This window comes from Lissotriton vulgaris, chromosome 2_2 (genome assembly GCF_964263255.1).
Source record: "Lissotriton vulgaris chromosome 2_2, aLisVul1.2, whole genome shotgun sequence".
NCBI classification, from domain to species: Eukaryota; Metazoa; Chordata; class Amphibia; order Caudata; family Salamandridae; genus Lissotriton; species Lissotriton vulgaris.
This window is the reverse complement of record NC_141688.1, coordinates 194619596-194635059: the sequence shown is the minus strand read 5'-3', so window position 1 is coordinate 194635059 and position 15464 is coordinate 194619596. Positions and strand designations below refer to the sequence as shown.

The window sequence follows — 15464 nt, the reverse complement described above, 5'->3', positions numbered from 1 at the left end:
ACAACAGCCACTACACTTGGCTTCTTCTCTGTGCAAGTTGCTGTGCTAACAGACCAAACAGCTCATGGCACCCTTCCTGAAATAATTTCTGAAAGTGTTTCAAAATACTTCCAGGCACACAGGCCAAATCAAAAACACTCAACAAATTCAAATTAACGAATATGCTACTTACCAGTATGCATCTGTTCTTGGCATGTAGGGCTGCTGACATTCATATCTGTGCATAGATCGCACCCTAGTGTTGGGTCCGGATGATTGCACATTGTTGTCCTGGAAGAGTCTTCGAAGTATCATGAGATAGGTGGCTCCTCCCGTGGACTACAGTGCGCATGGGCATCGACTCCAACCTCAGATTGTTTTTAGCCATTGCTACCAAGATGGAGTGAAACTGAGTGAAAGATGACCATGCTAGAAGTATGTGTGAATTCTGCAGCTGCTACAGCCGCCGGGGAGGAGGGATGAATTTGAATAAATGGCTCTTGTATAGTTAGTGCCTGGAGGTCACTAACTCGTCGCAGCGATGTAATCGCAATAAGGAAAGCCACTTTCCATGTTAAGAACTGAATCTCGCAGGAATGCAATGGTTCAAAGGGGGGACCCATCAGCCTGGTGAGGACCACATTGAGGTTCCACTCCGGAGCTGGCGGAGTCCGCGGAGGATTAACACGCTTGAGCCCTTCTACTTAGGCTTTAATAGCAGGCACCTTGAAAAGTGAGAGGTGCTGCCTGTTTTGGAGATAAGCAGCCATCGCAGATAGATGTATGCGAATGGTATCATAGGCCAAATTACATTTGTACAGATGGAAAAGATAACAAATGATGTTTTGAATAGATGCATCTAGCGGGTTAATGTTGTGGTCTGCACAGTAAATGACAACCCGCTTCCACTTCGCCGCGTAGCATGCTCTAGTAGTGGGCTTCCTTGATGATGTCCATGCAGTCTGGAGGCAAGTTTAGGTAGCCAAACTCTAAGACCTCAGGAGCCAGATCGCCAGGTTGAGCTGTTGCGGATCTGGATGCTGAATGTCTCCATGGCTCTGCATCAGAAGGCTGGGTGTGAGGCGTAGCCTCTGATGCGGTACCACGGACAGTTCCAGAAACGTGGTGTACCATGGTTAGCGAGCCCACGTTGGAGCAACCAGGATGAGAGTCATCGAGTGCTGCCTGAGTTTGCGTTCCACCAGCGGTATCAGAGGTGCTGGGGGAAAAGCGTACGCAAATCTGCCGGACCAGTTCATCCATATCGCATTGCCCTGCGACTGTGGGTGTGGAAACCTGGCGGCGAAGCTTTGGCATTTTGCGTTCTCCCTTGTGGCCAACAGGTCTATCTCTGGATGACCCCACTTTTGGAAGTACGGGTGGAGTACTGATGGATGCAACTCCCACTCGTGCATTTGGTGGCTATACCTGCTGAGCAGGTCCGCCATCTGATTGTCCTTGCCCGGGAGGTGTTCTGCCATGAGGAAGATGTTCCTCTGAATGGCCCACTACCACATGCTCTGAGCCAGATGAGACAGCTGCGGAGAGTGGGTACCTCCTGGTTTCTGAATGTAGTACATGGCCGTCATGTTGTCCGTCCGGATCAACACGACCTTGTTGCACAGATGTACTTTGAAAGCTTTTAGTGCCATGAAGATTGCCATCAGTTCCAGAACATTGATGTGCATCTTCCATTGCTGTTGCGTCCATAGGCCCTGCACAGTGTAATGGAGTACATGAGCTCCCCATCCCTGGAGAGAAGCGTCCATTGTCAGGATGATCTGTGGCACAGGCTTTTGGAACGGTCTTCCCTTGCAAAGGTTTAGTGGATTCCACCAATGCAGAGAGTTGTATGCCCGACCGCTCACCAACACTAGGTCTTTCAACTGCCCGTGAGCCTGAGTCCACTGACGTGCAAGGCACTCCTGAAGCGGACGCATATGTAGTCTCGCGTGTGGGACTATGGAGATGCAGGAGGCCATCATTCCTATCAACTGCATAAACACTCGCGCTGGAAGCGAGTGTTGAGGTCTGAATTTTTGTATCAGTGATTGAATGCTGCTGACCCTCACTCGATTCGGCTGTGCTGTGACTGCCAGAGTATTTATCGTCGCACCCAGATACTGCCGTATGTGGGCGGGCTGGAGGTGGGATTTTGGGTAATTCAGTGAGAATCCCAGATCGTGAAGGAGGTGAATGGTGTGCGACATGTGAGCGGCACACTGCTGGGCTGACTTCGCCTGGATGAGCCAGTCGTCCAGATAAGGGTAAACGTGGATGTTCCGTCTCCTTAGGTGCGCCGCCACTGTCGCCAGGCACTTTGTGAACACCCTGGGTGCCGTGGTGACTCCGAAAGTCAAAACCTTGAACTGGTAGTGTTGGTTTTGGATGGTGAACCGGAGGTACTTTCTGTGTGAAGGGTGCAGTGGAATGTGAAAATACGCATCCTTTAGGTCTAAAGTTGCCCCTGACTGAGCAACGGGAGCACTTGCTGCAGGGTCAGCATATGGAAGTGCTCCGACAAGATGTACTGGTTGAGGGACCTGAGGTCCAGGATGGGCCTGAGGGACCCGTCCTTTTTTGGTATTAAGAAGTACAGGGAGTAGACCCCTGTGCCTCTTTCCTGCACAGGCACAAGCTTTATTGCTCCTTTTTGCAGCATGACGATGACCTCCTGCTGCAATAAGTGCAAATGCTCGGCAGACATAGGACAGTGTCTTGGGGGTATGTTGGGTGGAGTGGATATTAACTCCAGACAATAACCGTATTGTATAAGTGTTCTGACCCACCTGTCTGTGGTGATGGTTCTCCAGACCGGCAGGAACAGCTGAAGTCTCCCCCAGACTGGTGTTGCGTGGTCGGGGGGCAGTGACAAGGCGTCACTGTTTGTTGGTGGCAGAGGATCTGGAGTTGGTGTTTGCACAACCTCTGTCCTTGGCACTGTTACCACGATATCCACCTCGACTCTTGCTGGCTTATGTGGACTGAGTGTTGCCTTTGTAGTACTGCGTGGTTTGTGAGAGCTGGCCTCTGGAAACGCCTCTAGTGCTTGAGCGACGAAAAGACCCACCCCGAAACTGCTGGGACTGTAAGGCACCCATGGATTTAGCAGTTTCCGTGCCCTTCTTAATCTTATCTAAGGTGGTGTCAACCTCCGGGCCAAACAGGTGATCTGGATTCACTGTTTGATTAAGGATGGTGGTTTGGATTTCCGGCTTAAATCCAGAGATTCTCAGCCAGGCATGCCGTCGTAGCATAACACTGGTGTTGACAGCCCTGGCTGCGGTGTCAGGCGCGTCCAAAGCGCACTTAATGGAAGCATTAGAGATCAGCTTCCCTTCCTGAATAAGCATCTCAGCTGCCTCCTTGTATTCATCAGGCAGGTGCTGCAACAGGGTCTCCAGCATGTCATAGTGTGCCCTGTCATACCTCGCCAGAAGCGGTTGTGTATTGGAAATGCGCCAGTTGTTGGCCGCTTGTGCTGCCACCCTTTTCCCTGATGCCTCAAAGACCTTAGATTCTTTGTCTGGGGAGGAGCATCACCCGTAGTCTGAGAATTAGCCCTCTTCCGGGCATTCGAGACGACAAGAGAGTCCAGAGGCAACTGTCCTTTGATGTAGGTAGGATCAGTAGGCGCTGACTTATACTTTTTTTCGATCCTAGGGTTTATCACCCTCACCCTGGTAGGCTCTTTAAAGATCTCTCCAGCATGTTTTAAGACACCTTTAAACATAGGCAGAGTTTTGACAGTCCTCTCCGACACTGAGAAGGTATCAAAAAGGAAATCGACGTCAATAGGGTCATCATGGAGCTGGACGTTATGATTTTTAGCTGCCCGTTCAATGAGGGCATTGAATGCTGCAGAGTCTTCTGTAGGAGACGTCTTCACAGAATATATTTGAGTCTTGTCCTGAATGAGGATCAACCGGGTCAGCGCCAGCGGCCCAGGGTTCATTGGTATCCTCAGGGTCTGTATAGACGGATAGCTGTACTCATCCTCATTATCGCCCTCCCCAGCGTCCACATCCGAGTAAGTGGGCGAAACATTATGAGTCTGTGGAGAAAGTGGTTCCACCAAGACAGGAGTGGAAGCAGAGTCCTTCTTTTTCTTCAGAGGAATCTTGTTGGACTCCATTGGTTGTTCTGGGGCAATTTTCCGCTTGTGGAGGGAAAGCCTGCTCGTTTCGGCATCAATAAAGTGTTCTTGTTGCTCGTCCACTGAAGGTCGTCGAGGCTTTGGGGTGAGCACCACCGTCGACGACTTCGGCGCCGAGGAAACCTTCTCGGGGACGCTGGCGACCGCCTTAGGAGTGAAAGCCTTCGGCGCCACCTTTGGCGGCAACGTAAAGTGAATGGGCGTTGACGCCTTGTGAGGTTTCTCGACCGGCTTCGGAGGCGGAGGATCCTTTGGTCCGACCGATGATGCCTTCTCCCTGATGCGCTGTAGGGAGTCCGTCACCTTCTTGGTGAAAGCGGCGGACGGGTGCGCCGGTTCGACAGGATCCCTCGAGGTCTCACCAGGAGTGGACTCTCGGGGTGCGCCGCTCTTGGCCCTGTCCTGTTGACGCGGAGTCTCGAGAACCGTTGGGTCACTGAGTCCTTTCTTCGGGTCACCGAGAGCTTTCTTCGGGTCACCTAGTCCTTTGCTTGTGTCGACCGCCTTCCTGAGGATGGAGTCGATGCCCATGCGCACTGTAGTCCAGGGGAGGAACCACCTATCTCGTGATACTTCGAAGACTCTTCCAGGACAACAATGTGCAATCATCCGGACCCAACACTAGGCGGCGATCTATGCACAGATATGAATTCAGCAGCCCACATGCCTCGAACATGAAGGATATATTCTGAGCAAATTTGTATCTTTGTTCCAAAATCTATGAAGTTCCATTTAGAAGATCTTGTTTTAGAAGAAAGCAAAAATATTATTTTGTATCACCCCAAATAATTTTACTTCCACCTTTAACCAATTTTGCCAGAAATGTCCAAGTATCTGTGCCAATTGTTGTGCACATTTATCAAACAACACCCAAGTTGATAGTGAAAACAAAGAAGAATATAAAATCCACCATTTGATTGCTGCCCAACAAGCCTTTTAATGCATATATCAGAAACACTACTAAATTAATCTACACCAAACAAAATAAGGGCCAATTTGTGGAAACGCTCTATATTTAGGCTGAGTGTGGTGTAATTCTGGTCATCGTTCTACATCACAGCGGAGCAAAAATATCCAGAGGGCATAAAATGGGATATACTACTCTCGGATCATCTCATGTAAGTGCCTCTCCTCGTGGTCATTCAGAAAGTTATATGAAATTAACAAAGTTAGCTAGATGTAATATGCAATTGATAAACTTAATTCTGATCATCTAATCGCCCCAACCTTATTTGATTTTCAGAGCGTCCCTTTAGAAAGGAGTAATCAACTCAACTGTAGGAAAATCACACTTTTATCCTTGTCTCCACCATTGTTTGACTGAGACTGGTAGTTACTGACTCTGAAAGTGCCCTGGGCTCTGCTGACCAGAGCCAATGCTCTTTCCTTAAAAGGTGTAGGGTAAATTGGTATAATTCTTATTGGCCAGGACAGCCTACTTGTAAGTCCCTATTATATAGCAGGGCGTGTAGGTTTAGAGACCCCAGTAGACTTCATTCATTTTAGTGTGCACTGCTGTGGTGTCTTGTGTCATTTTAAAGTCAGGCCTGCCTTACAGGCTACTTTAAAAATAAAACTATGTCCAACTCTGACTTTGGATTCAAAAGGAATTACAAATTCCCAAACCAACTTTTAATTACATATAAGTCACCCCTACAGTCTGCCCTGGGTGCCCCAAGGGTAGGGTGCATTCTTATAAAAAAGAGATCATGCAAAATATGTTTTATGAGCTCTGGTAGGGAAACAGTCAAAGTCGTTTTTCCCCATCGTAGTGCTGCTAACCCCACAGACTAACATGGATAGGCTTTATTAAACTTTAATCAAGTCTAACTTTTGATTGGAGTCAGCTAGCAGTATAAATCAAAGTATCAAAATAATGGTTACATTAAACCAACAACTTGCCAAGGTAGAATGTTTTTCAGAGGAAGATCTGAAATTTGGGGAGCTTTTTCAAAGTTTTGGTGAAATTCTCTATAAGAAGACCAGCATCGATGACGAGACTCAAGCAGATGACGCTGAATCGCTACTTGGCCTGACCACGCTGGTTTGTTCCACTGAAAGCTCCAGGGTTCCTCACAGTCGCCACCGAGGAAAAATACTTTCAGGGCCTCACCAAGGAATCGCACTGCACCAGGCCGTCATCATCAACATGACTACGTGCGATGGTAAAATCTTGCCTGGTACATAGCACTCAACCTAAACGACCCGTGCTCCATCACGTTCAGCCTATAACTTTCACTTTGTCCCAATTCAGCGTGACCAGATAGCCACGTTTGGCGCTTCATGCCTTTTAGTGCTAGAATGCACATTTTTTCAATATTAACTTTAAAAATGTATAGCTCCGGTTCCCTACAATTGATTCTTGTAGTTTAGGTGTCAGTTTAAAGATGAAAATAATTTATAATTTTATAGATTGATGTTGGATTTTTATTGTGTTGTGTCTTTTACTTATTTACTGTTTTAGTGATATTAAATGCTTTACACCCCTGTCTCCTAAGTTAAGCTTGACTGCTAGTGAGACAAGCTAACAAGGGTTGAGCAAGGATTAATTTATTGAGCCCCAATTAGTGATAGTGGTATTCTTACTAGCTAAAGGTATATACCCCTACCTACTAATAACCCACTTATCCACATCAACAATAACTATGTGATTATGAACCATATAATATATCTGGCATGAGTGGCTTGCAGATATGGTCAAGTTGGTTAATGCAAATGAAAGCATTTAATGAATTTAGCCCAGAATGATGCATCTACAATACATTTTTTTAAAGGACAAACATCTAATTAAATTTCATTAATTCGGTGGAGGAGTATGATGCTTAAAATCCAAAACCTAAAATCCACATAAATGTAATTCCCCACAACCATGACCTTATAATTTCATCGTCAATTATGGAGAGTCATATTACAGTACAACCACAAGAAAGGCTGCAGTACCACTGACGGCCAACAGGTGTCTTTGTAGACATTCTACGTAAATCAAAGTTCAGCAACTAGATGTCCTCAAAGAAGTTATATGTAGCAGCGTTCACTGACTGGCTGAAGATGTGTCCTCGTGGAGACTGCATGGATAATAACACTCGCAGAGAACCGTCGAAATCTTGATGTTCACACAGTACAAGCAGCACAAATACACAATATTCTTACAACCACCACATATAAGCCCACAGTGCCTCTTTTAGCGGTTACTGAGTTTATATAAACAGGTAAGGCTGCTACAGATACACTAGGGCATAGTGCCACTGTCAATAACCAGATATCCTCACTATCCTGTTATCTGCATGTACAGCAGTTCTCCCACTGGGAGCAAATAGATGGCTTCTAGGCACATGTTGTGTGCTCATCACTCCTCTATGTAACAGGCACTGCCCGAAGCAGGTGGGCCACGCCACCCTCTGTGTGCCCTAAGACTCAGTTGAAAGACTGTGGACATTGATAATGACAACAGTGATTTCATAAATGATGTTAGGTGTAAAGTTTGCAAAATCTCGTGCTTATGTTTACACGCAAGCATTAAAATACTAATCTATAAATAAAAAAACCTCTCCTTTGTTTAATCAGAAGACTTCAGCCGATTTAAAGAGAGACATAAGTAGTGCAGTATCACAGGTATAGCGACAAATAAACTCACCCTCTATTTCTAGCTCTCACTTGCATTTATCGGCACACACATGCAAATAATATCGAAGGAAACAAATACAACTTTATTGCATTGTGGAAGGGGGGAGAAACCAACGTGCTGAGGCTGCAGTGACTGAAAGCTCCGATGCTCTGCATACAAATGATGACATCAGATGGCTGTCACAAACTATAGTGAGTGATTTGTAAGCCAATAATAACTGCTCAGATACACTGTCACTTGTAATAAGGAATTAACTGTAAATCCACTATACACATACACAAAAATGTTTTACATGCTAAAGTATATATTTCTGCAATGCTGCATGTTTTACCACGGGCTGCAAACAATAAACCACAAGCGGAGCGAAAGATAACTGCTCCGATACATTGGAGCTAATCTCTACCATGCAGATGACTCGGAGCCTTTTGTATGCAAACACAGAGCTATGCGTTGTCTCGAATGCTGCCACGGGATATACAACAGATTTGTTTCAATCAATACACAGAGCTAATGCCAGCATGAGGATTCCTTTTGAAACGATTAACTATCTATTACTATTATCCCCTCCACTGTTCTCTTCAAGAAAGAGGTAAAAGCCATCCTTATGGCTAAGTTTACCTGAACACTATTGTTACTGGAACATTGACATCACACGGCCCCTATATTATCGGCTACCTGAGTGTTTATCTGTGTAATAATAAGTCAATTCAAGTCAAGTCAGGGAATTTATATAGCGCACTACATACCCAGAGGGTCTCAAGGCGCTAAGGAGGGGGAGGAGGATTACTTGTCAAATATCCATGTTTTAAGTTGCTTTCTGAAAGCTAGGTGGTTCTGGGTAAGGCGAAGGTGAGTGGGGAGTGAGTTCCATGTTTTAGAAGCCAGGTAAGAGAAGGATCTGCCTCCCATGGTGGTCTTGTTGATGCGAGGTACAGTGGCGAGGGCTAGGCTGGAGGAGCGTAGTTGGCGGGAGGGGGTGTAGAAGGACAGTCGTGAGTTGAGGCATTCCGGTCCGATGTCGTAGAGTGATTTGTGTGCGTGGGTTAGCAGTCGGAAAGTGATTCTCTTATTGACGGGTAGCCAGTGGAGGTCTTTCAGGTGACCAGAGATGTGTTCGTTGCGTGGGATGTCTAATATGATTCTGGCTGAGGCGTTTTGGATTCGTTGGAGTTTCTTTTGGAGTTTAGCGGTAGTGCCTGCGTAGAGGGTGTTTCCGTAGTCCAGTCGGCTCGTGACCAGAGCATGGGTGACTGTTTTCCTGGTTTCGTTGGGGATCCAGCGAAATGTTTTTTTGAGCATGCGAAGAATGTTGAAGCAGGATGAGGAGACAGCGTTGACTTGTCTGTACATTGAAAGTGAGGAATCCAGGATGACGCCCAGGTTCCGTGCATGGTCTGTCGGGATGGGTGCTTTTCCAAGGGCTTCCGGCCACCAAGAGTCGTCCCATGCGGAGGGGGATGTACCTAGGATGAGGACTTCTGTTTTATCTGAGTTCAGTTTCAGACGGCTGAGTTTCATCCATTCAGCAACTTCTTTCATTCCTTCGTGTAGGTTAGTTTTGGCGGTGCTGGGGTCCTTGGTGAGAGAAAGGATCAGTTGAGTGTCATCCGCGTAAGAGATGATGTTGAGGTTGTGTTGGCGGGCGATGGTCGCGAGGGGGCTCATGTATACGTTGAAGAGGGTGGGGCTGAGAGAGGATCCTTGTGGTACGCCACAGATGACTTCGGTGGCCTCGGACTTGAATGGTGGAAGGCGGACTCTCCGGGTTCTTCCGGTGAGGAACGAGGTGATCCATTCGAGTGCTTTTCCATGTATTCCGATGTTGCTGAGGCGTTGTAGAAGGGTGCTGTGGCAGACTGTGTCGAAGGCTGCAGAGAGGTCGAGGAGGATGAGGGCTGCAGAGAGGTCGAGGAGGATTGATTGCTACTGGATCAAAGCCACTGCACGGTTTCTATATTATCGGTTTCCAGTTTGTTTACTAGGGTTTATACTATGACCTGATTGATCTACTAACACCCGCTAGGGTGCTAAAATCTTAGTCGATCGCCACTGGAGCAAAGACACTACACGGCTCCTATGTTTTGTTTCCTGATTGTTATTAGTGTGTATACTCGTATGCGATTGCTACCCTACCTTGCAACCCTCTCACTACCGAATATTATAATGTCTCCAAGAGTTTGTCTACCCCACCTCCTGTTTCTGTAAAGCGCTCTGATATCTGCAAGGATCTTGTTCGCGCTATATAAAAATTTAAAAATAAATAAATAAATAAACTATTCTTCTCTTAAAAGAAGACCCCCCTTGATGTCATATGCCCGTATTATGTTAAAAAGAAGCAACAGGCAATGGAGACGCTGCAGCATTGAAAACACCTCCATATCTCACTGACCTTGCGCACCTCAATCATCAAAATGTTATAAAGCCAACGCTCAGGTTGTCAAAAGGAATATGATTGTTGTACTCCTCCCCAGGCGCGTACTTGCGCGTTTATAGACATCACCCCAGAACTAAGTTGACTATGTGATATCCGGTGGCCATTGTGAAGTTTTGATATTGAATTGCCGAGACCATTGGCATATACCATGCAGCCTGATCATACTGTCATCTTTCCTGCACAGGCTGATACAGCGATGTAACTGCTAAAAAAAAAATCATAACTTTTCTGCTACCACTCGCAACGAATTTATTTCTGTCCTGTGAACAACTAGATTTATTTATTTTTTCTGTTTTTATAAAGTGCCAACATGCCCTGAGCGAACGAAAGCGCTTCGCAATTTCGACATGAAAACGCTTTTACAAAAATAACATAATTAGGGGGCATTAAACACAGTTAAAACAAAATCAAGACAGATAAGAAATATGCTTACAATTACTTACACAAATGCAATAAAAAGCGGTGCGATGTAAGCAACATACAAATAACAACCTCTTGGCATTGCTGTGGGGAAGGGGGGCGGGGGGAGGAGAAATGCGAGACACGGCCTGATGGCCGTGAAAAGTGTGCCTACACCATTGTCCATGGTGTTTGAGAGAGGAGGGAGGAGGGATGGGGGATGGGGGTGGAGGGCGCAGGACGAAGGGGTAGAGGTATGAATGAGCTCAAGAATTTCAGAACAACGATTGTAACTCAATTTAGGAGTTAATTGGTTTTGTGTCCCTTTAATAGAAACAAAATCTCTCCTTAGAAGAGGTAGATTTTCTGCAGAGGGGAGGAGGAGCGTGGAATCGGAACACCATTTAAATAGGTGGCTGTCGCTGGCCTGGGCGCATACGCTTCACGATATGCTTGCAGCCATTTTAAAGTGCTCAATTTCCGCATTTGATTTACAGAACGTTCATGAAGTAAAATACTTTTGGGGTATTTTGGTGGCACAACACATGGTAATGTACTTTTTTCATAGTTTACGGAGGTCGTTTATGAAGTATTCGGTGTGCCTCTATTTAAAATATGTCGACATTTAAAACTAGTTACGAGCAGCGCATTATGATGTGGCATCTTCAATCACAATGTAAAAGAAGACTTGGCACACTACAAACGATCATGTGCTTCCTTTTATTTTGCATTTTCTGATTAACTATATTAACGGTATAGCAATTCAATAGCAAAACTTCGTCATGGCCACTGTCTGGGGAGGTGTATTTAAACGCACAGTGACGAGCCGCAAGTGCAAGGCAAGCGGTGGCGTTCTCAACTGTGACTTTTTCGGAGAACCTGAAGGGGTGGCTCTATAAATTCCGACAACTTCGGTGTAGGTATTTAACTAGGTTAACGGATACAGAAGGGTGAGGGCGAAAGAATCAATACCCAATAAAATATTATGTACCACTAAATGCTCTAGAGGTAGGATAAGCGTAATCTGAAGAACTAATGAGGAAACCTGTACTTAAAGTTAAAGCCTGCCGATACAACAAGCTTGAGGGGCAGAAATGAGAAGCGGCTGTAAAGCAGGGGGCGGGGCGGCGGAACCCTTTGCTGTAGCTCACGGCCTGGCGGCCGTGAGAGTGCAAGCAATTAGGGGGGAAGAGAAGTGAGGCCAGCGCGCACTGCGTACGCTGGGGAAGCCTGTGGGAGGGAGGCTGATGGCTTTGATGTGGGGAAATGCGCGTGCTTGATTTCACGTGAACTGTTTGAAATCCGCTGGATGGTTTGAGAACTTTTTTGGCCACTAAAATTCTCCCCTATCCATTCCTACGGATTGGGATAGGCTCGACCTAAAAATCCAACATCGTTTTAAAACTAAGAGATATTTTTAAATTAAAATGACACCAACATTTAAAAAATCCCAAATAGGGAACCGGAGATATGATTTTTTTTTTTTAGCACCATATAGCACATAGAAACCCGTAGCGCATATTGGGACATCTGGTCACGCTAGACGGAGACAAAGTAAAAGTTTCATGTCAACTGCGATGGAGCCCTGCATGTCTACCCCTTGAAGTGGGCCTCAGTCAAAGTTTTTACCTACTGGCTTGGAAACGTTTTGGGAGCTTTTCTTCCCAGGGTCCTTCGAAGCTCTCAGCCAGTTTGGATTCGGGGAGGTTTCTCCAGCTTGCCTTGCGACGAGCTCCTGATCAAGCCTATGGAAGTCAGAACTCAGGAGCTTTCTAGCAGGATGAACCAGAGATCCAGGCCAGCTTGCGGTTGAAGGTGGGCGGCTGGACTCTCGCAGTTGGTCCCGATCACATTTTCTACGTTCGGACTTAGATTCTTTTCCAGACCTTTTACTCCTGGAGTGCTTTGATGCTCTTCACCAGAACGGATTCGGTGAGGGTTCTCCAACTTGGGTTCCGAACAGCTCCTGGTCAAACTCTGATAGTCAGACCTGTAGCTTTTCAACGAGACTACCTTGAAGGGCAGGCCGGCTCGCGGTTAAGGGCCGCCTGCCTGGCTGGCCAGGTCAAGTCGGACCACATATTTCTTTTTTTCCAAAGTTGCTCCAAACTTCTACAAACCTCTCGAACTTCTTCCTGAAGTTCCTTTGAGGGCCCCAAAGTGTCTACAACATACTCCAAGGGTCTGGAAGCTCCAAGATGGTCTTTGAAATTTGGGACTTCTATTCCCACAATCCTCTTGGGCAAAACACTTACAAATCGACAGGTAGTACTCCAGGCTGGAGATTTTTGTGGTGATGGTCCAGATGAGCTCTGATAACTTGTAGGTTGCAGGGAGTCCACTCTTTAGTCCTTCTGACCAAGTGAGGTCCACAGGGCTGTAGTTCCAGATAGTGCAGCAGACACAGTCAGTCAGAGTGCCGTGCCGTGCCTGGTTGGTGCAAATCAAACTTCTAGCATGGACCCCCCTTCTTCTTTTAGTTTCTAGCAGCAGATCTGAGTAGCACTGTCCCTCTCAGATACTTATTCATTGTTCTCTGGAGTCACACAGGAGGGCACTATGTAAATGTAAATGTGTGTGTGTTTGTATTTATGTAGAGCACTTCTACCCTGAGGTCTCGTATCGCTGTATTCATACCGCTGTGGAACCCTTCCTAGCTTTCCTGTGAGATGTCCACTCCTGAGCACCTCCAAGGTGATGCCAGGCATCCAAGCGCTGCTTGGGCCGTTGTGGAGATTAAGCAAGCTATTGCCCAGAGTCACAGAGTGGCACCCATGATTAGACTAGGCATCGAGGCGAGAATTATCAGGTCCGGGGAGATCGAGTCCAAAAGCCGCCGAGACGGGAATTAAACCCTGGTCTCAGGCCAGACCTCTGCATCAGGGTCTGCCGCTCTAACTATTGAGCCACGCTTCTCCACTGTCACTCCTGTCCAATAGTCTCCCCCACAAGGCACTATTTCTCCAAAAATTCAATATTGCTGATGCCTCAGCAGAAAGGCAAGAGCTGGCTAAACCAACCAGAATGGCTCAACTACATATTCTCTCTCCCCCTGGCATCTGCACATTCCTTCCTTAAGCCTGCCATCTGGCGGTTTCAAAGAGTAGGGGTGTAAATGAAACTGGCTTCTTCTGCCTTTCCCCTCCTTCTTTTGAAGATCATGGTTTATGACTCCTCCCCCTTGGCTCAGGCATTCCTATGCAGCAGAACCATCTCCTCCCAGAATGGTTCAATTATAACCTAATCAAAGCTAAACTTAACTCTAACCAATTAGGACAAATCACTGGAAGGCTGAATTCTGTCTTACAGACAAGAAAGTCTTATTATTTCTTATCTGAAAATGTTATGATAAATTCAACAATAGCATATTGTTGGACTTATCAATACCATTCTAGTAAGTACTTGAATTATATTTTCTGTGTTTCCTGCCGGGAGTTATTAATTAGTAACTTCTTGCCATGTTAACCTATATGGCTGGGGATCTGCAATAGGGAAAAGAAACTTGGCAATTTGTCCAACACCAGGGCTTATAAAACATCTGTTATAAGGCCCTTGCCTGAATCTACAGGACTCCCCCCTGGAACATCTGGTTGAGACTTTAAGGGTTCTGAAATGTACAAACATTTCAGATCCTCACTCCTCAGGGCTCCTAGCACAAAAGTCTATTTTGGAAGCACTTTACTACAATCTGGGTAGTGAAATTTACAATTTCACTAACTCCAAGGCATATAAAATCAATCTTATAAGGGTCCTCCTTATAACTACCTGACCCCCCTACCACCACCACCACTGGGACACCTAGGGGAGACCTTGTGGGTACCTAATATGCCAAAATATTGTAGGTTATTATTTTCCGGTGCCCCAAACACCAAAGTTGAGTTTGAGCACAACTTACCTGTTAAAAGCAGTGCTGCAACACAGGGCTGTTTTAAAACTGACCTCAGGCCACAGCAGTGCACACAAGAAAGTGCAGAAAGGGCTGCTGGCCTCTAAACTGCCACGCTCTATTATATACTAGGGACGTAAACATAGTTTTGATCCCCCCTGCCCTATTATGTACTAGGGACTTATAGGAGAGATTATGCCAATCATAGGGGTACCCTAACCCATAGTGTACCCTGGTGTAGGTGTTTTCACTGTATTTTAAGTGTGTTTCCAGCAAAGCACTGGCCCTGGGCCTGGTTATGCAGAGCCCAAGGACAGTCAAAGTCAGTGACCACCAGTACCAGTCAGCTAAAAAAGGGGTGGGGGCCCAGGTCACAGGATGACTTTGCAAAACTAGTTTAACACTTTTTAGTGCCCAGCACTTTATAATTCTGCACTTTAGTAATAACCTTTTTGGTTCAGATTAACTTGCTTTTATCCTGTAAATGCATCACCAGTAATGAAATGCTATCAATTGTAGCTACTGAAGTTTTAAGTCAAACACTGGCGCACTATCAAAAATGTTAGAGAATTGTCTTACGTTGAGCTACACAAGCCTTAGGTTATAGTAAACATTATTTAGTATGTACATACGCAGCAAGCCCCAACTTGATTTCAGCATTCGATGCCAATTCACTGTCAAATGTCTAAGTTTCTTGATAGATGCAATTTAAATGAGCATGTCATGAGTCTCATCTGTTTTAAGTTCTATATGAGTTCACTGCAATGCATAATGAGATATTGTTTATTTGTGCTTTTACGCTTGCACAATTTATTATTTTAAGTACTTGGCACTTAATTGGACTTGCTTGTCTCAATTAATTATTTTTCAAAGTCTAAGTGTCAACATGCAGGACTGTATGTTGGAATTTATTAATTTTATCACTTCTGACAGGAGTACTGACCTATAGTGGGAAGACAGACAGTGCCAGACGCTGTCGACATGG

General features: G+C 45.8%; 1 protein-coding gene across 1 annotated transcript in view; it reads right to left on the bottom strand.

The window, feature by feature from the left end:
• NADSYN1 (NAD synthetase 1) overlaps window positions 1-15464 on the bottom strand; it is a 217194-nt gene that overhangs the window by 174553 nt on the left and 27177 nt on the right. The window lies entirely within an intron of this gene.